The 24,227-nt window shown below is 39.6% G+C and overlaps 1 long non-coding RNA gene across 5 annotated transcripts; it reads left to right on the top strand.

The window, feature by feature from the left end:
- Positions 1-272: 272 nt before the first annotated feature.
- On the top strand, positions 273-22,310 carry LOC310761473. Of its 5 annotated transcripts, none has more exons than XR_014547520.1 (5): positions 273-401; positions 2,041-2,111; positions 5,008-5,139; positions 7,070-7,160; positions 21,825-22,310. It is a non-coding gene; the product is annotated as an uncharacterized lncRNA (long non-coding RNA). The 5 variants fall into 5 exon arrangements; XR_014547521.1 differs by having other exon boundaries at positions 5,004-5,139; XR_014547522.1 differs by lacking the exon at positions 21,825-22,310 and adding an exon at positions 13,515-13,844 and having other exon boundaries at positions 5,004-5,139.
- Positions 22,311-24,227: the final 1,917 nt, after the last annotated feature.

The raw sequence follows: 24,227 nt of genomic DNA, 5'->3' as shown, positions 1-24,227 counted from the left end.
CTGATAGCTTCTAGGAGCCACAGATGGAAGCTGAAAAGTGCTGAAAGCCTACATCTCATCAAGAAGTGATCTGACCATAACAAGGGATTGATGTCAACGTGCCCCGCTTCCAGATCCTCTTCCTGCCCAGTCAAGAAAACATGGTCCAGAATGTGGCCTGCCACATATGTTGGACCATTGGCATGTTGGGACAGCCCCATGTCATAATGACAGCCATGAAGTCCTGTGTCCACCTCAAAGCCAGTTGTTTCAGCATGGATGTTGATGTCTCGCAAAACCAGGAGTCTGGGAGTCCTCAACATAGCCTCCAAGACCAGCTCTGTCAGCTCATGTAGGTAGCAAGGAAAGTGGTGAACCAGCAGAATCCCTGACCTTCTGCCCTGATCTGCACCAAGTACCAGGTGGGCACAGCTAGGTCAGACCAATTCCACCCAGCTCATGCACCCAGGTTTCAGAGATGCAGACCAGATTGGCCTCCTCATACACAATCAGATGATCAATGTCTTATTCAGAGCTGACCTATCATTCAGCAGCAACAGCCACAGACCTGAGATTGGCCTGATAGGACAACCACAATTCCCCAGGTTGGAGGAGGAGCTGGCACACAGCAGTCACTGCCTGCCTGTGCTGTATGCCTCTTACCTGGCCTGCCCCACCTGTCACACCATACCTCTCCTTACTTTGAACTATTGCAATTGCACGCCCTATTATCCCCAGCTTCTCTCCTCCCAGACAAATCTCTCTTTCCTCAGTAAAAACAACAACAATCCACACAAATGAAAAACAGTTAACCCGCCAACAATACCTCAACCTAAGATTTTGAAGCTGGAGTCAGTCAGGGCCCCATCCCTCAGCCAGATGGAAAAAGGCATGCAAGACAGGAAGGAGTTCCCTCAGGACTGATAGCCAAGTTGATCTCCAACCTCTTTCCAGAAGGATAGTTTCCCAGCTTCCATTACAGTATCCTTTTTCAGCTCTCTGCTAGTGAGCTGGTTTCATTATACAGTCATACCTCGGGATAAATATGCTTCAGGTTGAGCGCTTTCAGTTTGTGCTCCGTGGCGACCCGGAAGTAATGGAGCACGTTACTTCCGGGTTTTGCCACTCGTGCATGCGCAGATGGTCAAAATGACGTCATGCGCATGCGTGGAAGCGGCGAAACGTGACCCGCGCACGCACAGACGCGCTGTTGCATCTTACATTCTGTTCAGGATGCAAATGGGGCTCCAGAACGGATCCTGTTCGCATCCCGAGGTACCACTGTAGATGTCAAAACCACTGTTGTTAACAGTCAGAATCTTGATCTCTTCAAGTCAGACCTTTGCACAAACAAGTCCCATTAAATACAGTGGGGTTTACTTCCTGGCTGCCATATTTCACCAACAGTGCCCATGTAGAAAATGGGTTCATTTATTGTTAAATCAATATGCTTCCTAAGGGAATCTTTCAAATCATTTACAAATAATGGCTGCGCACCTTCAATCAGAGATACTGCACACAAACTGAATTGACATTATTGATTTCAGAAGTCCTCCTCCAAATTTACTGAGAGACAGATTTGACCCTATTGCTCAGAAACTGCTTATGCTGGAGATTAATGCTTAATACCTCTCGATAGGATGTTACTTTTTGCATATGCTTCAATGATCTGTTCCCTGGTTGTATTAGACTATAAAACCCACTGTATCTGAGCATTAAAAAGGAAATACCAAGGCAACTACGGTACATCTGAAAGATTTTATATTAAATAAAACACTGTCTCCAGGTTTTGTTAGTAGAAAACCTTGTTTGTGGTCACCAACCTGATACCCACTAACAGGAAGCACAAAGTAGGTTATTTGATACTGTTTAGAACCATCTGTCTAGTGTCAGTAGTTGATCCAATAGCAAAAATGATTTTGCTTATGTGTGTCTCTCCTGATGGCACTATATATCTCAAACTTCTGTTCCCATCTATTGCCTTGCTTTCCTATTCCCAAGATACAGCTACATATTTGTCCCATGGCCAGGTATATTCCAATCACTTCTCTTTTTCATTAGATTCTTGTGAACCCATGTAGGTCCAAAGAATGAGAGATAGACTGGATGGGAGCCAACAAACTACAGCTCAGGTGCGCAGAAATAATTGTAGAAGGCTTGCCTGTTCTGGGAGGTATCAACCAGAAATTCAGATTTGCAAAATCCTTTCCCCTATTTAGAGCCTAATGTAATACCATGTCGTAAAAGCTCGTTCCTGATTCTGCTAAATGTATACATTGATCCTGTCACTGAAGTTTCCTTTATATCCAGAAATTCACCACATGCTGTTTTGCACCACTGTGTAAAATCCTGTTCTCGCTAACCATGTAGATTTAAATATCAACCAATGGAAAATTACACTTCATGTAGCTAATGGTGGACTGTAGTCCAAAAGGGGAAGGGCACAATAAATCTGTTAGTCTTCAAGGGAGCCCTTTATAATAACAGCCAACCCTTTGAAATAATAATGAAAAACACAAATCAGCTCTCAATGCCCCCCCTTCACCATTATCCAACTGCAAGCAGTGATTTTCCACTGCTGTGGTGCATGATTAAATGTAAAGAATCCATTCAACACACTATACACCATTTCAGTCTCTCCACAGAGAACGGAAAATCCCACCCCATTTGTTGTCTTGATACAGATATGAAATAGTAGGTTGACTGAAACTACAGAGCTTTCAAGTTACTGAATTCTACACTTATCTGAAACATTCTAGCTTTAATTACTTTGGACCTCACTGAAATTAGTTTGTGCAGATAAAAGAAACTGTAGAATTTTGCAGGGTGGTGAACTTGCTGCTTTTTTCCATCTGTCTCACTGCTAACAGTATACTCAATAAACAGCTTGGTGGCCCTTCAGCTCAATGCCCAAGGCTAGCACCCAGCTCTGCTACCACTGTTTCCTTCTCTCTCTGTTCTGATGCAGAAGTACAGTGAATTATCCATCCTTCCTAACAGTATACATAACATGCAGTATCAGTCTCCACCCCATTGTTCTGCCCGGACACTGAGGTCCAGCACCGAGAGCCTTCTGGCGGTTCCTTCACTGCGAGAAGCAAAGCTACAGGGAACCAGGCAGAGGGCCTTCTCGATAGTGGCGCCCACCCTGTGGAATGCCCTCCCATCAGATGTCAAAGAGATAAACAACTACCTGACATTTAGAAGACATCTGAAGGCAGCCCTGTTTAGGGAAGTTTTTAATGTATGGCATTTTAATGTATTTTTAATCTTTGTTGGAAGCTGCCCAGAGTGGCTGGGGAAACCCAGCCAGATGGGCGGGGTACAAATAAAAAATTATTATTATTATAATTCGCATTTCAGAAAAAATCCAATTGCTTAGTAAGCGTGAACATTGTTGAATATGGCAACTGTCATTTCCTTAGCAGCAGCAATTATTATACATTAATTAGGCATTTAAACTGCATCACTTTAAATTAAGATGTGTCTTTCTGAGTTTAAGTCCCTATGAAAATTCTGTCATTGGTTTTAAATAAGCTTTTCTCCCCCTCTTTAAAAACCACTTTATTTTCTTTTTGGATTCAATTGATAGCCAGGTGAATGGCTACTAGTGCAATTCAATGTGCTGGTTATGACCTATAAATTTTATTTGAATTTTTCATTTCACTTTTAATTTGTATACCACCTATCTATATTACTATACGCAAGGTGATTTACAAGCTGAAGAAACAGCAACACATACAACAAAGATCACACACCTTATAACAATCTGCATTCATTTTGGCTCAGGTCAAGTTATCTGAAGGACCTTATTCCCTCATATGAACCTGCTTAGGCTTTGAGATATTTGGGGAAGGTCCTTCTCTCGGTCCTGCAGCCTCACTGGCACACTTGGTAGGGACATGGGAGAGGGCCTTCTCAGTGGCTGCTCCCAGACTTTGAAACTCGCTCCCTAGAGAAGCTAGACTGGGTCCCACCTTGTTGTCCTTCCGTCGGCAGGTGAAGACCTTATCTGTAAGGCACCTTGAGTCAGAAAAAAAAAGCTGGACAATAAACAAATAAATACATAAAGTGAGTGATGGTAAAGAATGGATCTGTGGCTGACAGAGTTAAGTACACAGGTTTGTGCAACTTGAGACAAATTAATATCAATTCATCATTACAACAGCCAGTGATTGCATTCACATGTAACATTAATCAATGGTTTGGAGATATAATGGTGAGCTTCCAGAAGCTCAAGAGAAGCCTCTGTCTGTCATGTCCCCTCCTTCCCTCTTCTCCTTTCACACATCTGGGAGGATTCCTGCTGCGTTTAGTTTCACTTTTAATGAATATTGGCTTAGTATTACGTATGAACCAGGTAACCTGGTTTAGAACAAAGCATTTATTTTTGATTACTAAAGAAACCAACTTCAAACAATAGATTCTGAAGTTGGCTGGCATAACTATCATTTGTTTTAAAGCATGGTCTATTGTTATGTGGAAACCACGTCAATAAATTGCACAGGATTAACACCTCACTTCTCAACAGAAGCAGGCAGCATGGGAGGGTGCTGCTCCTCACTGGACCTCCAGCTGATCGTGTTACTACTGCTTACCAGGAGGTAGAGGGGGATGGATGAAGCAGTGCTGAGACTGGAGCAGTGCAAATATACTGGTAAGTCAATCCAGTCCTCCCAACTGCAAGTGCAATGGCACCATGCCAGACTTGTGCTACCTCACCCCTTCTTCTTCATCGTCTGGTAAGCAGCAGCAACACAATGACAGTCAAGTGAGCAGTGCTGCCTCATCACACCAACTGATTTCAAAACTCTGTCTGAGGAAAATCCTTGTTCCAAGAAAAGTATCTGGCATCATTCCCAGTACATGGATTTAGAAGAAGACAAAACTAACTTTTTCTTTTTTTAGCTCACACAAATTTGGTTTTCTTAGGACATTGAGTTGTTCATAAAAAATATCAGAGTACTGTTTGCAGTTCATGGGCTATTAACCTCACTGTTCACAATGTTTTCATTTGTACCCAGACAGCTGTGTTTGCAGATATGTGTATCTGCAAACTGAGGCTATCACCTCATGCATCTTGTCCATGAAAGCTTTTCTCACAATAAAGCTGTTTTTAAAGTTCCACAAGATGACTTCTTTGGAATTGTACAAAGAAAGGTACCTCTTTAGAACTAATCTAACATTATCTCAAATAACTCTCTGCTACTTTCTGCTAGCTTGATTCTTAATGTCATAATTATTATTTTTGAAGAGTTGTGGCTGATTCAAGAATACTTTGTATAATAATTTCTAATCTTATGGTTATGACTCATCAGAGCTGTACATAAATACTCAGAATAACCCTAAGGCTTTTTTCTCTACAGTAGGAGCAGAAAACAATAATTATTATTTTCAGAAAAAACATGGTATAATTTTAAAGAAACCATCATACCATATTTTCCGCCCTGGTACACTTCTGTCATAGTCAGCACTTCTATGTGATAAGCCATGTGGTTCAATAGTGAGCCATTTGACATCTGATCTTGATCCATATGGAGAAGAAGTACTTGTAGCAATAGAATGGATTTCATGAAAAGCTACAATGACCCTGAACCAAAAACAAAACATTAATCATCACCCGTTTGTCTGTTCTACAGAACTGGATTAATATATATGATACTCACAAAGAACTTCACATTTTATTAGGCTTATGAAACAAAGACTAATTTGCCAGGGGCAAATTAGAAAGAAAATATAAGCTTCATTAAGGGAGATTAATTCAGAATAGACAAGCAGCAGCGCTGGAAACCTCTCAAAGTAGAGAATGAATTACTGTGTTGTCAGCAATAAGCCAGCTGTCAGATCTCCGTCATCCAGGTCAGTAAACAAATGAAAACATACATAAGGGCTTCCATCAGCTAGCTGACACTGATGTCTGAGGCATGTCTTAACACACCTTAAATCCCTAAAGTTAGCATATGCAAATCCATAGAGAGTTGCTTAACATTCACATTCCTGAGCAAGGATATACTTAAAACCACCGCAAGGGAGGGGTAAAACGCCTTATTACCATAGAATCATCAGTGCACAGGGTTTATTACAGAGTAACATAAAGACCATGAAAGCTGATTCGTATAGTCAAATTTACAACCTAAGTGGGAGAAATATCAGAGGGAGAGACAAAGGATATAAGAGAAATGAATTGCCATGACTAGAATTACACTCCCTTTGGTTTCATGTAAGGCTGCCTCATGGGATGAACATGGAACATTTTTCTGGAAGTGAAGCATTATTGGCCTCTGGACTGGCCCTGCCCATCCAGGCAGACCACTGGCCCCTCAAGAACAGGAAGGGGATGGGTTGCAGCTCAATGGTACAACACATGCTTCCACGCAAGGTTGGGAAAGATCTGAAACCCTGGACACAGCCTACTTCCAATCAGTGCTGAACTAGATAGGCAAATTGTCTGACTTAGTATAAGGTTGCTTTTTACGTTTCTATGTAGGGGCAATAAATGGCTCCCTTATGGACTGGGACCTTTCCTAACAAGTTCTTACTCGGACTAACGCATCCCAGTGTGTTCCTCGGTGCTGAGCCTTGACGATGTGTAAAACAGGCTTTCTTTTTGCTTACAGTGATAATGCGTGCGATCTTTTGTTGTCATTTGTCCATGTTTTCCTAACTCTACAAATGGCAATATCCTGGAGGAAATGTTGGAGAAAGATGCCTGCAACATCTATAACTGTGTTGCTTCTTGAAGCCATAATCTAAAGTGCATAGAGATATACTAAAAAAACCCAGGTGCCAACATGATCCTTTTGATCTTCATAAAATGGCATCCTTCCACTGTTGCTCTTTGAATGACACCTATAACTACCTTCAGGGGATGGCTTTCCTATTAGAGTGAGGCATCTGCCTCAGTGGATGCTGAGGAGCAGCAGCAAAGTGTTGGAGGACAGACTATGTGGACTGCCATTTGCCTCCTAAAACTGTTGACCTTAGGTGCAATGAAGGATACTGTCCTGCCACCAGTTTTGAAGTTTGATTCAGCTGCCAGTCCAGTTAGTTTCTTAATATGAAATGAGTGCCATCTTCTCCTTCATTTCAGGCCACAAAATGCCTTGGGTTGGACCCTGCCTACCTCTGCAGCACATGCTGATCATTTCATTGGTTTGGCCCTTCCTCCTCTGATGCTTCTGGTGAGCTGTGTGCCAATTGCTTGTCGGTTTGTTTATGTTATTATACAAACATCTTCTGTATAATTAAGGGTTGTTTCTAATTCTGCCATTCTGCTTGTGGAATAGATTTGTGAGTGCGCAACAGAACTTCTGCTCCATGCGGCTCCTGCGGGCTTTTCTACGAGGAGGGAGAAGGGACTGACTGGCCGCATCAGTCCCTTCTCCCATGGCAAGAGCCGCGTTGAGCTTGTGTGTGGCTCTTGGGGGCTTTTCCTGCCTTCCTCCCCCCTGCATTCGCTCCATAAGATGCACACACATTTCCCCTTACTTTTTAGGAGGGAAAAAGTGAGTCTTGTGGAGCGAAAAATATGGTAATATCGAAATTTGGATTTAGAATTGTGTTTTTTTTTTAATGTATGTTTATATTTTAAAAAAATCAAATGATAAAAATTATAAAAAAGAATGTGATGTTCTGTCTCTGTAATTTGTGTATGATAAAAAAAGTATACAAACCTATTTTTGCACCTGCATGGTTGCCATGACTAAGCATCCAATCCTGGGAGCATCCACTATATTTGTGCATACTCGGAGGTTGCTAACTTTCTTTTTTTTTTTGATATTTGAATTTTTATTGATTTACAAATAAAAGATAAACAAAAAATAAGAAGAAAAGAAAAAGAAAAAAAAAATAGTACACGTTACATGTTTCACATCAGATATTTCACATTTCCATCTCTTATAAGACTTCCTTCAGCTTGTCCGTAAATCATTCGTGGTAATAATTAAGATTACGCATTTCCTAGCTTATATTGACAATATATATCTCTCTCTCTTCTATTCCCTTTAGTCAATAACTCTTCGTCTTTCACAATGCTTCTTTAAATCCCCTTAACGTTGTTTGTCCCTCACTTATATATTCCAGGTAATCTACATATTTTCCCCAATCCTTAATGAACTTTTGGTCTCTTAAATATCTAATCTTTCCTGTCAATTTATCCAACTCCGCGTAGTCTAATAATTTTGCTCTCCACTCATCCACCGTTGGTATTTCCTGCTGTTTCCACTTCTGGGCTAGCGTTACCCTTGCTGCTGTAACCGCGTAGTACACAAATTTACAATCCTTCTTTTGTATCTCGTTCCCTAGTATCCCCAATAGGAAGATTTCTGGTTTCTTTAAAAACGTATATTTTAGGATCTTCTTGAGTTCAATATATATTTTTTCCCAGAATTCTTTCACTTTTCTACACTCCCACCACATGTGGTAAAAGGAGCCTTCCTTGTCTTTGCATTTCCAGCACTTATTACAAACCTTGTACATTTTCGATAATTTTATAGGTGTTATATACCACCTATAAAACATCTTCATGACATTTTCTTTTATTGTCGTACATGCTGTAAAGTTTAATCCATCTTTCCACAGTTTTTCCCAATCTTCAAATTGTATACTATGGCCCACATCTCTAGCCCAGTGAATCATAACGGACTTGACTTCCTCATCTACTAAATTCCAATCTAACAACATCTTATACATTTTAGATAAAGTTTTCACATCATTGTCTATAATTTCCGTCTGAAATTTAGAGTCTTTATCCACATATCCTCTTTCTTTGCTGTCTTTTTTAAACATTGCATTTATTTGGAAATACTGTAGCCAATCAAATACTAGTTCTTTAACCTGCCCATAAGGTTTCAATCTCCATTTCCCACCTTCTTTAATTAATAATTGGCTGTATGTTACCCAGTTACTTCTCATATTAATCTTTTTCACACTTAACACTTCAAGAGGTGATAACCAGTGTGGAACTTTAGGCTCCAACAGGTTTTTGTACCTTTCCCATATTTCAATTAGTGGACCTCGAAAGATGTGGTTTTCGAATCCCTTATGTACTTTCCTTTTTCCGTGCCACAAGTAGGCGTGCCAACCGAACCTGTTGTCGAAACCCTCCAGATCTAGCAATTCATTGTTCACTAACTTGACCCAGTCTTTCAGCCAGCAAAGACATGATGCCTCATAGTATAATTTCAAATCTGGCAGGGCAAAACCTCCTCTTTCTCTTATATCTGTTAACAATTTAAATTGAATTCTCGGTTTTTTGCCCTGCCAAATATATCTTGAGAGCACCCTTTGCCACTCCTTAAAGACTCCATTCCCCTTAATTATTGGAATGGTCTGAAATAGAAACAACAACCTTGGTAGCACATTCATCTTAATTGTGTTAATCCTTCCCCAAAATGACAGTTTTAGTCTTCCCCACACTTCTAGGTCCTTTCTGATTTCTTTCCACACTGTTTCATAATTATTCTTATATAAGTCTATATTTTTAGGGGTTACCCAAATTCCAAGATATTTAACTTTTTTAACCACCTCTATCTGTGACTGTTGTTGAATTGTTTCTATTACCCTCTGATCCATATTTTTGGCTATCATTTTCGTTTTCTTCTTATTTAGTTTGAAGCCTGCCACATCTCCGAACAGATCTATTTCCTTTAAGATTTCTTCAATTGTAGCTATGGGATCTTCAGTCATTATTACCAAGTCGTCTGCGAATGCTTTAATTTTGTACTCATTATGACCGATTGTTACTCCTTTTATTTTTTTGTTTTGCCTAATTGAATTCAGAAGGACTTCTAGCACCGTTATAAATAGAAGTGGGGAAAGTGGGCCACCCTGTCTCGTTCCCTTCTGTATCTTTATTTCTTCCGTTACTACATTATTTATGATCAATTTAGCTTTCTGCTCCCTATAAATTGCTTTTATCCCATTAAAAAAATCTTTGCCCACTTCCATATATTCCAAATTTTTCAACATAAAGTCCCATGCCACATTATCGAATGCTTTCTCTGCGTCCACAAACATCATTATAGCTTGTTTGTCATACCTGGCAGACAGATATTCTAACATATTAATTATGTTCCTTATATTGTCTCTCATCTGCCTGCCAGGAAGAAAACCCGCTTGGTCTCTGTGGATAATTTCTGATAACAAAATCTTCATCCTCCTCGCCAGAACTCCTGCAAAGATTTTGTAATCTATATTCAGCAGTGAAATCGGTCTATAATTTTTGACTTGGGTTGGATCTGCATCTTGTTTTGGAATAAATGTTGCTAACTTTCATCCTTTGGTTATCCCAGGCCTATCTAATCAGTTTGTAAGCAAAACAGATTAAAAAATGGTCAGTCAGAGAATGATGCATTGTGATAAATGATCCTGTGGGCACATGGACAGAAAAGGAATGTTGCACCAAAAAATAAATAAATGAAAGTTCCCCAGGTGCACTTTAGAAGCATGTACCGGTATGTGCTAAAAAAAATGGCAATGATTTGAAAGCTTGGAATATAGGAGACCTATTTGGTCCCAATTTTTCATTCATAAATCTCACTCAGTTCCAAATTGCAGTGGGGCCATGCCTCTAATCATTAATTTAGATTCTTCCGAAGATAATTACCTCACGTTAAATTATACTCACTGTAATTGTCTGAGCAAAATTGGTAATTGGGAAACTTGCTATACTGTAATTGTAATGCATCTCCCAAGGTATGTTAAAAGTATGCTTTAAGCTGTCACAAACAAGCAACACCTTTTCTTACCTTTCAATCTCTTTGATGTTTACATACCTGCTAGAACTTATGCAAATCTCTGTTTAAAGACACACATCCTGGCAACACCCCCGAAAGCTGTTATTAGTTTTAAGCATCAACTTAGGAAATGACTTGAGACTTATTAATATGCTCAGTATTACACAAATAGTTCATGGCAGCAAAAGGAGTTAAGTTTAGTAATATAATTTTGGGAAAAGAGATCTAGCTTTCGAGCTTCCCTTGTTTTGATCGTATCCATCTCTCTATTTAAGTCAATGTTTTTAGGCCAGCTAATCAAAAGTAGCAAATGTTTGAATGTGAAAAAAATGTCAAAAAGACAATAAGTATTGTGGGGTGTAATGAATATACTCAATTATTTTAGATAGAGCTTTGACCAAAAATCCACATCAACTACTGGCTGTAAACAAAAAGTTATCAGTTTTTCATCTTTTAACAATCCTGTTGTCTGCCAAAAAAGCTGAATGGTACAAGGACAGAAGTAGTCAGTGGGGGGTTTCCTGTAATTGAATGGATAAGCAGAAATGGGATGCGGTCAGCATTTCCAAGCTATAGAACGTCTAATTCAGCAGGCAATACTATGTAACTTCTGCAATGTGCTTCTAGCACTACTACTTGCCTGCATTTTGTTTCTTTTAATCATTTAAAAATATTTTTGTTTTGCAATTTTAGTATTTATTATTTGTTAGATGCTTTGAATATTTTACATGGAAAAGAGTGATGTAGTAGCAAATACCAAAAGCTATCCCAGAAACATTACACCAGCAGGTACAAGAAAACATATAACTGGAAAACATATCATCTGGCAGAACAGAAATATTTTTAATTTATGTCCAAAAGTGGCCAAATAAAATGTCATTCATATTTTGTAGGGGCGGGGGCTAGTAACGAAATCATCCAAACAAGCTCGAATTATTCATAGGGGGAACTACTGGCGGACCTACATTTTTGGGGGCCTGAAGATTGAACTGTTATGGGGCCCCTTTCGCAACCAGCAATGAGTTCTGGGTAACCACTGTTATCTTCTTCAATGGAATTGTTCCATGACGGATCACCACACCTTTACAACATCTGTGCCACTGAGTCTCAAACTATGGTATTGTTTAAACATTTACAACAAAAAATTGATCAATTGCAATCGTGCAACTCAAATTGGGTCTACTAGACCCAATTTTGAATCTCAAGCTTCATTAGTTTCATAGTAGATATCCCCCCCTGGGGGGGGCGGTACTTGACTACCAAAAACTGATAAGTGAGAATAAATGAGATCACTTAACTACCGACAAAACAAAACCTCTCTCCCTCTCCCCAGGCAGCAGCCTCAAATTCTCCAGTATAGGTAAGGAAGGAGATGAAGGAATAAATAAAATCACCTTTGGCGTCCCTACTCCAAAAACAGAATCTGTGAACAATACCCAGTATCAGAGACAGTAGTGATTCCTTTTTTTCAGTACTTTTTTTTAAAAAAAACCCTCTGTTGATTACAATTGTGTAATTACTCTCTGCAGCTCCCTGTTCCTGCAACTTGTAACAGAGTTCATGGTACAGTTCTGCTTCTGAACAGTGTGTGAATTGAGCATGTCAAAGTTCATTTTGATAAGGGTTTATCCTTTAACCACAAACCGCCTGTCAAGCAGCAGTTTTTTTAGCACTTTCGAGTTTCAGTGTTTTAGTTTCAGTGTTTTAGTTTCTTACAGTAGCAACCCCCACAAATGTATTCATTTATCCTATTCATTTGCATTCTTTATGGATTTTTATAATTTTGGAGTCCCTCCAATGATGTTTCCCTTTTCACATGTTCAAATTAGGGTCGACTGAATGTGCATAGACTGGGGTTGGCCTGCTGCTGTGATTCCACTCTTCCCTCACCTGCCTTTCCAAGAGTTCAAAATGGCTTACATCCATTGGCGGAGGAAGGGGGTGCGGTAGGTGTGGCCGGCCCCAGTGTCATCCCTGAGGGGGGTGACATCGCCGCCCTGCCCGCCCCCCCCCGGGACGTTCGCCCTGCCCCTGTGGGTGGCTAGCCCTGCCCCCGGGTGCACAGCATGTGCGCCGCTCCAGGTGCCGGAGCAGCTAGCTTCGCCTCTGCTTACATCATACACACAAAATGTCAAAAAATAAATTAAAAATATGAGAAAACCATGGCATTTGTTCTCCTGATAGCTGAATCCAGTGTATACTCTTTCTACTTGATGGTTATGCCAGGTTGTCTGTGGATGTTGCATTAATGCTACTGGATTTAGTTAACTTTGGACTCCTTCCCACTCTATGATTAACTGAGGTTGCATACACATGAGCAACATAAAATGCAGCTAGGTCATTCTTTTTCTCAGTTCAGATCGAACCTGCTTAGGGGCGAAATGCGTCAAAATACAGTATTTCATAAAGAATGCCACAGAATAGATATGGATTGTGCGGCCGACCTCGTGTGTACACTACTTCCCAAACCAGTGTTGGGAACACTGTGGGTGCAGAGAAAACAGGACTGCGTACACCGCCCAGGCAAATGATTATCTTGATTAACCAGGTAAATGATTATGTTAATAGAATTAAGCAATTATAACTACCAATGTTTCCAGGACACTTTAGTAACGATTGGGGGAAATTTATAGTATAAATCAGAGTCCGTATCAAATCCTATTTTCAGTGTCACTAGAAGCATATTATGCAAACAAGTCTTTAGCATTCTGAATTTCAGTATGAGGCAGTAGTTTCGCTAGATAGTAGTATTTTGGAAGGCAATGACGTAGGTGTCTGTTCTTTTTTTGGCTTGATCAGCTTTATCACATGCCATTTATGGAGCTCTCCCGGAACTCCACTGAAGGTTCTTTCTGAAAGCGTGTGGTGATACTCGTCAAGAACAGTTTGGGAAATGACTCAAAAGCGGCACACAACTGATGCCTTGTTCTAGCAACAATGTTGGGACACTCTTCGGAATCTCTCCAGTATTCTGCCTTGATGACTTGCTTAATTCATTATTTAGTATGTGAGACATGTATGACAAATACGTCACGGACAAAGTTCATTTTACTAATTGTTTGTCCTTTGACCAAACCACACACACAAGTGAAACTGCAAATCATTTGGCAGCGTCAGGTTTCTCTTTTATGGTATGTTTTCTTTGGATTTAGGTTTCCTGGTGGAATAAGAAGTACAGCTACACCTTCCTTCTAGAGTCTGTAATAAATCCTTTGTCCCTTTGCTTTCATTCTTCCTGGGTTCTTTTTCAGCTATTGTTTGGCTAGCTAATTGACCAGACTAATTTCAATTTTTTTTTGTGGGAAATGAGATCCCTCAATGCCAATCTTTGATACAAATGATGTATTTTAAGAACGTATGTTGTGTATGTGCTCATAACACTAGATTTCCCTTCCTTTACCTTGCACCATCCAGATGTTTTGGGCTCCCATAAGATGTGTTGCCTGAGTGTGATGGAAGTTGGGAGTCCAAAACATCTGTATTGGGCTGGGTTGGAGAAGGCTGCTGTAGATAGAACAAAACAGGGTCAGAGTTCCAGAATACAGTGGTGGGTTACAAACACCTCAGGTTACAAACACCTCAGGTTACAAACACTTCAGGTTACACACTCCGCTAACCTGGAAGTAGTACCTCGAGTTAAGAATGTTACCTCAGGATGAGAACAGAAATTACGTGGCGGCGGCGTGGCGGCAGCGGGAGGCCCCATTAGCTAAAGTGGTGCTTCAGGTTAAGAACAGTTTCAGCTTAAGAATGGACCTCTGAAACGAATTAAGTTCATAACCAGAGGTACCACTGTACCAGGTACTGTATTTTATTTTATTTTTTAATGTGTGCAAGGGCTCTAAGTAACCTTTGTGCATACTCAAAAATCCAATATTTACTGGTTGGTGGAATGACAGAATGGAAGGGGTGGGACTATAGGCACATAACTTTTCTCAATCTGAACACTTCATGTCATTGGCATGATGGGAAAAAGTGCAAACACTCTCTAAAAAACAGTAACATGTGACTTGTTATGTGGATAGTTCTCTATAATTTCATTATAGGTTTTCATTTTACAAAAACATCATTGAAATAGCACCTATAGCACTATAAACGGAAGGGTCCATGGTGACAGCATTAGAAGAATAGGGAAGAAAAGGGCAAAGTCAGTTCTGAAGAGGTTTGATGCTGGACCTGACAGGGAACATATACATGCTCTAGTGAGAGGCAAAGGGTAAACAATTGCTTGGCTCCATTCTGATTTGGATACTGTAGTTGATATAAATCTGGTGGATGTAACTTTGGCCTCTGTTTGTCCATGTTTAATGGATACTTTTCAATTTGTACAGTCTGAAGATGTGCATAAGATCCTTGGTAATGTGAGAGCTACCACGTGTGCTAGATCCTTGTCCTTCCTGGCTCAACGAAAGGGCCAGCGGAGGTGTGGCTGAGTGGGTGAAGGGGGTGGTCAATGACTCCTTACAACAAGGCAGGGCTCTGGTGAGCCTAAAGGTGGCAATTCTGTAATAGGGGCTGAGAACCCTTAACTGGGTGCTCTTAGTACTCATACCATTCTATATTTCCTAGGAGGCATTTAAGAAGCCCTTGCAGTTAAACTGATAGAGTTCTTTATAGTAGACATACTCAATGTGGGAACCAGGACATCTTTGGAAGTAACTGCTAAGGGAAGTATATTCTTCTTCACCTATTCTACTTTGCAGAATGGTCTCTTCCATTGTTCCCAAAGCAAAATATTTGCATAAGCCAGAGTTCCCTAATGTGGTCTCTTGCATACCCTCCAACATTTCTGCAATGCAAATAGGAAGTCCCATTCCATAATGATAATTTTACTATTTACCGTATACCTCACACATCTTATTGGGTTGCCCCAGCCACTCTTAGCAGCTTCAAACATATATAAAAACATAAGAAAACATTAAACTTTTTTTTAAAAAAACTTCCCTATACAGGATTGCCTTCAGATGGCTTGGAGGGGTTGAATAACTCCATACCCTCCAACATTTGTCCTTGAAAATAGGGACATCCTACCGTACTCTCCAACATTTCTCCAATGCAAAAAGGGACATCCTTGGGAAAAGTGGGACATTCCAGGGTCAAATCAGAAACCAGGATGGCTTCTCTAAATCAGGGACCTACCTGGAAAATAGGGACACTTGGAGAGTCTGCTCTTGAGGTTTTTGCCTGGTTCCTACAAAGTTCCCGAGCCCCCCACCCACTCACTGCCCCCTAAGCATAAGATGGTGAAGGTCATTATCTTCCTCTCCCTTGAGAAGCGCATAGAGCTGAAGTAGGAAATGGGAAGACTGATACCTTTTCCCACTTCATTTTTCAACTCTGTTTGCTTTCTAAGGCTCAGATTACCGTAGTTCTTCTGGAGTGGACTTATATCAAGATTGCCTGGAAAAGCAAAGTACAGTATAATTGTGCATTTGCATAGGGGGCTGACCTGGTGGTGGAGGACAGAAGTGACCAGAGAGGATGGTGCCCACAGCACTTCCTCAAAAATCCAAATCTGCCCATGGGCCTAAAAAAGGTTAGCCACCCCTGGTAAACTTTCAAATTGTGCTGTGCTCTTTAAAACCCCTGTTTTAGATTCAATGCAAGAAAACAGGGGACCTTCAAAGAAGGAAATTCCTTAAATAAACCAATCTGAATATTTAAGAAGGAATCCTTATTGTTCAGCATCTCTGTGACTACTTAAAACAATTGAGCTGGCATCCATGTTGACTCGAATGCAAATAGTCCCTGCAGGCTATTTGAGTTAAAGAGCTGCTTGTTTTATTCAATTGCACTTTGGATTTTTATTTAGTTCCTCCCTAGGGGATACTGGGTTGATGTATGCTTGCTTTCTCAACTCATTATATTCAGCTATTATACATTCACTAATCCTTGTGTTTTAATTAGTAATTGCAGAACTCGGTGTAATTGGTTTTTATTGTATTTTTCAAATCATTGTAACTCTTCTATTTCACATTTTTATTTTGTGAAAATTGTTTTGAAACTAGGTGGGGCCTGACTTCTGACCCTAGAAACTCATCCACAGATAGCGTTCTTACACACAGGAATTAGCATGTTTGCTGGCTGTCATAATCCACCAATGCTATGACAGTCCCAACACAGAAGAATCTGAAGAAAGGTATCTAAAGAAGGGTATCTGAAGAGGTGTGCATGCACATGGAAGCTTATACCAAGAACAAACTTAGTTGGTCCCTAAGGTGCTATGGACAATTATATATATCTATTTCAGCCCCAATGCAGTAAAACAGTATACTATGATTGAGGCCTATTGCTCATGATGAACATTTTAAAACCAAGGATTCTGACTGAATTTCTTAAATATATGGTTATTTTAATAGACATTGCTTTTATTGTGCCTGGTAATGAATAAATATTCAAAATAATGTGCAAATTGAATTGGTTTGGAAGAGTCATTCATTTATTTCTTCACAAAGAGCTTTCTGACAATGAATGTCTTGAACACTCTTTCCAAATAAACTCTTCCACTAGTCATGAATTTTAGGGGCTGCTTATTTAGATTTGTAAGAGCTTTGATTTCAGCTTCAAGGCCCACAATCATGTGCATTCATATTCTTTCTGTGTTTTTCTTGGAATTGTGGGAATTGAGTAGCCCTGAGCCAGTTTTTTTCATTTTATCATTGAAGCATCACAGGGACAAAGCAAATGCGAAAGGCTTGGAGCAAATATCCTTCGACATATATTATCATTTTGTAGATTTTCCAAACAACCCTGTAGCATCTGATATGCCTTTGGTGTGGTTATGAGTATGGGTTTTTACATTAGATGTACAAAAAAAGTTGTGGGAATTTAGGACATACTATACAGTACAGCTTCTTCCTTAGGTTGGTAGAATTGGAGTAGTTTTACAAAAGCATTGTTGAATGTTTGTTGCTTGCTGCCACACAAAAAAAGCACATGTGCAAAGCTAGCTTGCACAACTATTTTTATTCTTCATAATGCACTAGAAACAAACTGTCATTATCGACTGGAATTCTAAGATTAAGAAATCATATAAATCATAGAAGAAGAGACTACTTGCTGGAAGAGTACTGTAGTCTACTTCTCTAACATAAGCCATGGCACACAGCAATAAGGAACCATATTGTGCTGGATTCTTCAGAGGTGGTGCTAAAGAGCTTTTATCTTAACACATGCTTGTAGTTTCCCCACTGTGCTGCTGTTATGAGGCAAGCCATTTTGAATCTGCATCCACTTCATTGTAAATGAACAACATGCTGCAGGAGATATGTTTGAGAAACCTTCTCACACAGTGCAAAACAATTCTGGAAAGTGTCCACAGTATTAACTGAACACCCAAAACATCGCACATTTTATCTTCTTATGTGAACTACAAAGCTAAACATATATTAGGCTTGTCATTTTGAGGCATCTTGGAAGATAATTGATAACACTATTACTGATGATTGTAAGGCTGTGAAAAATATTTGGGTAAATTTATTAATTTATTCATCATAATTTATAGGCTATTTAATAATATCTAAGTGCTTAACATAAAATAGCAAAAAGATAAAATAGCAAAAATACTATTTGTTAGAAAACAGAGAGGCATGCATGCCATTGTATTGGCTGGAGAAATCAGTATTCCCAACTCCAGTTTTCAGAGCAACTATGCTAAAGAGTGACTTTCCTTCATTTCTGATGCAATCAGGATTGTAGAACCTTTTGTTTTAGATGGAGCAGAGGATATGGGAGGAATCTGATAATTAGGTCTGACTTCCTGCCCTGAGGCATGATAACTTTGCCCAAAGAACTTGTTTTCCAAACTATTTTAGAATGTTTGTAGCTTTCTTCTGAATCTCTTCCACTATAGGCTCCATAGGTCAAAACCAGCACCTCAAATTGGGCCCAGAAAACAACCAGCAGCCAGTGCAGTCAGGCCAGGATCAGGGCAACAAGGCTCAAACTGTTTTGTCTTGGCTGCCAAATTCTGCACAAGCCAGTTTCTGAACTGTCTTCGGAGATAGCCCCCCACTCTTAATACTGTCATATCCTTTCATTTTAAAGCTAAGTGTCTGTAACCTGGCTAGACTGAAAATTTAGCATAATGAAACTTTGCAGCTCAATGTTGGAAATAACAAGTTAAGCCGTAACAAGTGCTTGGCAACCAAATAGTAGAAAGGATACATTTGGGTGTGTATGTTTGATTGGCTTTTGCTTACAGAGACTGAGAGCACCAGCTGAGAGCACGGAAGTATAGAATCATGAGTATTGTAGAGTTGGAAGGGATCTTGAGGGTTATCTAGTTCAACTCCCTGCAATAAAGGAATCCTGTCCTGGGCGGGCTCAAACCACCAACCTTCTGGTTAACAGCCAGATGCACTGAGCCACTGTGCCACAGGAGTCTTAAGGTTAGTGGATATGAGCTTTGAAAATCAAGCTGGAACAAGCAACCTGAGATTTTCTATTTTAATATATGGAGACTCTGGGCCTACATAATGCATGTTCCCATGTTTGTGAAGTGGTCAATATTGAGACCTTTTCTGATAGCTAGAAAACAGATTTTGGCAATGCCATTCTCGATCCTGTTGGGTAGGATTTTGCTCTCCGACCCATGTCCGTACAAAAGGAATTCTTTCTCTGTGCCAGTTCAGAGAAGTCTATGTGGTGAACTCCTAAAGAGGCAATGTGTCTGCAGTACTTCCTTTTCACATCTCACCCTTTTCCTATTTTTGCTTGCTACAAGGATTCCTGGCCAAGATAATTGGTGTGACCATCACTCCATCCTTGCTCTCTCTCTGTGTGTGGGGGGTGGGGTTAGGGTTAGTCTTCTTAGGTAGGATAAATCTTCTCTACAATTTCTATTCCCCTTTCCATAAATATAACTTTCTTTTAGAGAAATGGCACCCTAGCTGTGTAAAACTCTGATTAGGAAATAAAACTTTTAAACTTTCATTTTTGGTCTGGTTGTTTGCCTATATATTCCAATGTGAAGAAGGACCTCAGGCTGTGGTTATTTGTAAAGAAATCTGCTGGGCTGTGTCTCAGGCCTGATCACTTTGGCACACACAGCAAGGCTATTGTTTAATAAATTAGCAATCCAATTCTGGCCCCAAACTGGATCCTAACAAGTAAACTGAAGGGTGGCGTATATACTGTGATCTATTTTGGAACTCATTTGGGCCTTGAGAATTATGAAGGAAAGGAATGAAACATTTTTGCAGAATTGATGACACATCTATTTACCATTTGTTTTGAACTATAGATTGGTTTCACTTCCTTATTACTAATCCACTAAAAATGATTCTTCCATGTGTCATTTCAGAAAATATAAAATTATTAGAACACACAAAGAAACCAGCAATGAGCTATTTTAAAGGTGGGATTCACAATTCAGTTTGTATAAAAAAATTATCTCCATTGCTTTCTCATTGCCTATCCTCAATAACTGCTTGAACAAAGGTTCACTGTAAAGGACTATGCAACCCTTTAAAAGGAACCTTATCTGCCAAAATAAGGTATTGTTTAACCTTGCAGTAGGCTTTCCAGAGTTAGCATAATACAGCAGACTGTTGAAACCTGCCCAACCTGTTTTAAATGTTTTGAAAGCAGTTTGCATAGCTTGCTCTTTAAATACACATGTTGTAAAGGGTTTCAGGTGTTATTTCAGAAGACAGGTGCAGCAGCTTAAAGAACAAGGTATCTTAGGGATTACAAACTTATCTGAAACTACCATTGAACTTAATAGTATTTATTTCTGAGAAGATTTCTTAAGTAGACATGTATAAGATTGCACTTATAGTCTGTTCCTGATAAAGTAAAACAAGTGAAGTGTCACTCTTGAAAGAAAATGGGCGATCACAAATTTTAAAAGTGTGTGTGACATTTAGATATAGCTAAACAGTTTTATTATTCATATACCCACTTATCTAAGAATATGTACCATTGAACTCTGGTGCAAAAAACTACTCATTGTGGTTTATATGTTGTAACACAGGTTAACATTTAAATTCTATGAAACAATTACAAAAAAGAGAAAGGGTTCACATTTTTTTAAAAAAGCATAAAACATTTGTATGCCCCGTAAAATAAATGCCTACTGTAATAAAAAGGTTTTTATGTAGCTAGCAAAAAAAAGGGCAGGAGAGGGGAACCAACCACACTTTATGGGGCAAGGTGTTTCGTAATCTGGATGCAGTCTTAGAAAGGGCACTGTATTGTCCCTCCCACCAGCTGTACTTCCTCTCTAGCTCACAGTCCAATTCTAGCTTGTTTCCTTGGCCTGAGACTTTAGTGAAACCTACTTCCTATTAAGTGCCCATAGGTTTTCTTCGCCTTGTGGTCTACAGTCTCACTTCTGAACCTATGATCCATGGACTATTGACTTGTCTATTTCTGCTTCTTTCAGCCACACTGTTTGACTGATACATGATCACTTCACTTTCTTACTACACCTTTGGCTTTTATGAAATTATGTAATTGGGGAGTCATTATCCCATTAATTTCACACTGAATTCTTGTAAAGTATTCATCAGATTCTAAAGATGTTTCATTATAATCAGACCTGAGCCAAGTATCATTTATTCTAACCACGTGACCCTTTCCTTGGAATAGATAAGTTGTGGTTTGCTTTCATGCCTATTCTTAGGTACGGAGTTTCGATAACTATAGTTCAACTGCAGAAACACTGTGGGGTTTATTTAATTAATGCTTGCTCCATGCTAATCACCATGGTGCCTTACTGTGTATATCAGGCATAGGCAAACTCGGCCCTCCAGATGTTTTGAGACTATAACTCCCATCATCCCTAGCTAACAGGACTAGTGGTCAGAGATTATGGGAGTTGTAGTCCCAAAACATCTGGAGGGCCAAGTTTGCCTATGCCTGGTGTGTAGTATTGCAGCCAATATTGATGGAGCTGCGTTCTCCTGAGATATGATGCTGCTTGTTTCTCTCTTTCTCCCCCCCTTTCCCCTGGGAGAGTAAAGAAAGACTCTCCTCTTCAAAAGCCTGAAACTAAGTCATTCCATTTCTTCTTACCTCAGACTCTTACTTTCTTCTTTTGCTTTTTGGCAGTGCAGTGCTGGAGGGCACATCTCCCTCAATATGACAAGTACTTTTTCTCCACAGGACATTCATACTTTCAGGGGATGGGGGCAGGATGGACACCTGTGTTTCCACTGCTGTTCCTCTCAACGGTATGACCAAATATAAGCAACCTGTCTGTGAAGCAGAAGTTCATCAAATCCCCCAAATATGTACCATGCAGATGTGCCTTTATCCACTCATGGCTTCCCATTAAAATTAGTCATTAAAAACCATTCAGACACCTTTCTCTTCCAGTAGTGTTCATCATTTAGCTAGTCAAAAAAGAGAGCAGGAGAGCCAGTGCCTGTATCACACACTTGAGAGTAGACTGAATAGACATGAGAGTAGACTGAGTAGAATGCAGGTGAGTAATCGGACCACAGGCTCCCAACTTCATTTTATGCAACCCACAAAGCTCCTATACCTTCATTTCCCCATTTTACTGACTTGTGTTTGTCCCTCGCTTTCTATGTAGAAGCTTGTTTTAACATGTTTCCCCTTGTTGTATGGCTTTAGGAATCAAAGTTTTATTTTTCTCCTTTTATTTTTCACACACACGCTGAGTGTGTGTGTGTGTGTGATATCGAAGTCAGAAAGGAATTACCTTCACTGACTTTCCAGAGCAATGGCTGTAGTGGTTCGTCAGAGAACAGGGAAGCAATAGTATTTCCCCTTTTCTTGAACATGATGTATAAGTGACCATGATGGCTACAATAAGCGATTTAATGATGAACAATGATGTTGATGTTTAGGTTCACATAATTTTACAGATTTAAGCCCCCTAAAGATATCTTGTCCATACCATTTTGTAAAGAAGAAAAGACTGCACTAAATTCAATTAGCTTTCATCTTTTCTCCATAAAGCCTCTTAATTTTAGCGACTTGCTGAGATACAAAGATCTCATTTCAAGCCAACAGGAATATCATTTCCCATTCACTCATGGGAGCAGATCTGTGAAGTCTAAACACAAGAGTTTCAGTTTCCAAAATGCTGTATAGTATTACATAAAATTACTAGGTGGTGTTATGTTGCATAAACATGAAGACCACCAATCTAACAAAGATAGCTTTTTATTTTTCTGTGCAGGGTATAATTACCTGATTAACTATTCCATCATGTACAATTTATGTCAACAGGCCACGCAACCAGGTTTTTCACTCATCTAGTCTATAAAAACAAATTTAGACTACTACTGGTCTTCAGAACATCAAGGAGAGTGATGTATAGTCAAATGTATATTTCCAATCATCTATGATCACTCATATTAAATAGAAAAATACCACTGCAAATCTGCCTAACGTAATTCACCCCTACTCTCTAAATACCCAGGCTCTCACCCTGAGTGGTGCCACAAGCATCCATAGCAAATGACTCTCATTTCTTATCCACATTCGGAACGGAGAACAATACATACACAAAGGAAAAGAGAATGGCAGTATGCCATAGATTGTGTTCCTTTCCCCTTCCCAGTCCTGGGGAAGCTCAGGAACCTCAACAAGAAACATGCAGATGGCTTTACTGGCTACCCACATCTCTCTTCTCCTTAGCAGCTGACACAAATAGTGTTCAAGGTCCTAGACTGTATGCATATAATCATTTGTACTGGGAAATCAATGTGTCTTGCCTCCTAGTGTTCCCACTGTCCAAAGACTGATCTGAACTCAGAGCACACCAATTATTAAGGTAAGGTAGTTATGGGGGCAGATATCTCAGTACAGAGATACTGATTTCTCCTCTCTCCCATTTTTCCCTTTTGCAATATGCAAAATAGTTCACATCAAGCAAATAAATTAAATCCCTTGCTTAAAGAACAGATGCAGGTTGAAATTTCCAGATAGGTAGCCATATTAGGCTGCAATGCCAAAACCAGCAACAAGTTTTATTGCAACACAACTATAAAAAAATTTGATTCTATGATAAAGACTAACAAATGTCTCAAACCAGGGATAGCTGCCCAGATTTTGCTGGACCACAGCTCCCATCAGCCCTGATCATTGGCCATTCTGGCTGAAGCCAAATGGAGTTGCAGATCAGGAACATCCACACCATGTTGGCTACACTGTTGTAAATTTAATCTGATGGTTGACACTAATCAGCTGTGTTAGGGTTGTAGTCAACATTAGTTCTGCTCAGAGTAGACCCTGACAGTAATGGACCTATGTTAGTCATGGATACAACTTTTACTCTTCAAGGTGCCACAATACTATCTGTTGTTTATTCAAGTTAAAGAGATTCATGTTGTATCTAAAATGGCTAAAAAGACATTGGCTTTAGGGCTTGCTTAGTAACAAAGACTCACGATCAGTCTAATTTGGCAAGCCACAAGTGCTTATTGTAATCTACCAGACTTTTCTTTTGGGGAAAAAACATACCTTTTAAAAAGCAATGCTAAATATATAAATAACCCCTTACACAAACATTTGTTTTGCCTGATCTGGAGGAAA

The sequence above is a fragment of the Podarcis filfolensis genome, assembly GCF_964270895.1.
Source record: "Podarcis filfolensis genome assembly, chromosome: 4".
Taxonomy (NCBI): Eukaryota; Metazoa; Chordata; class Lepidosauria; order Squamata; family Lacertidae; genus Podarcis; species Podarcis filfolensis.
The sequence above is the reverse complement of the archived record's forward strand: the minus strand, read 5'-3'. Positions and strand labels throughout refer to the sequence as shown.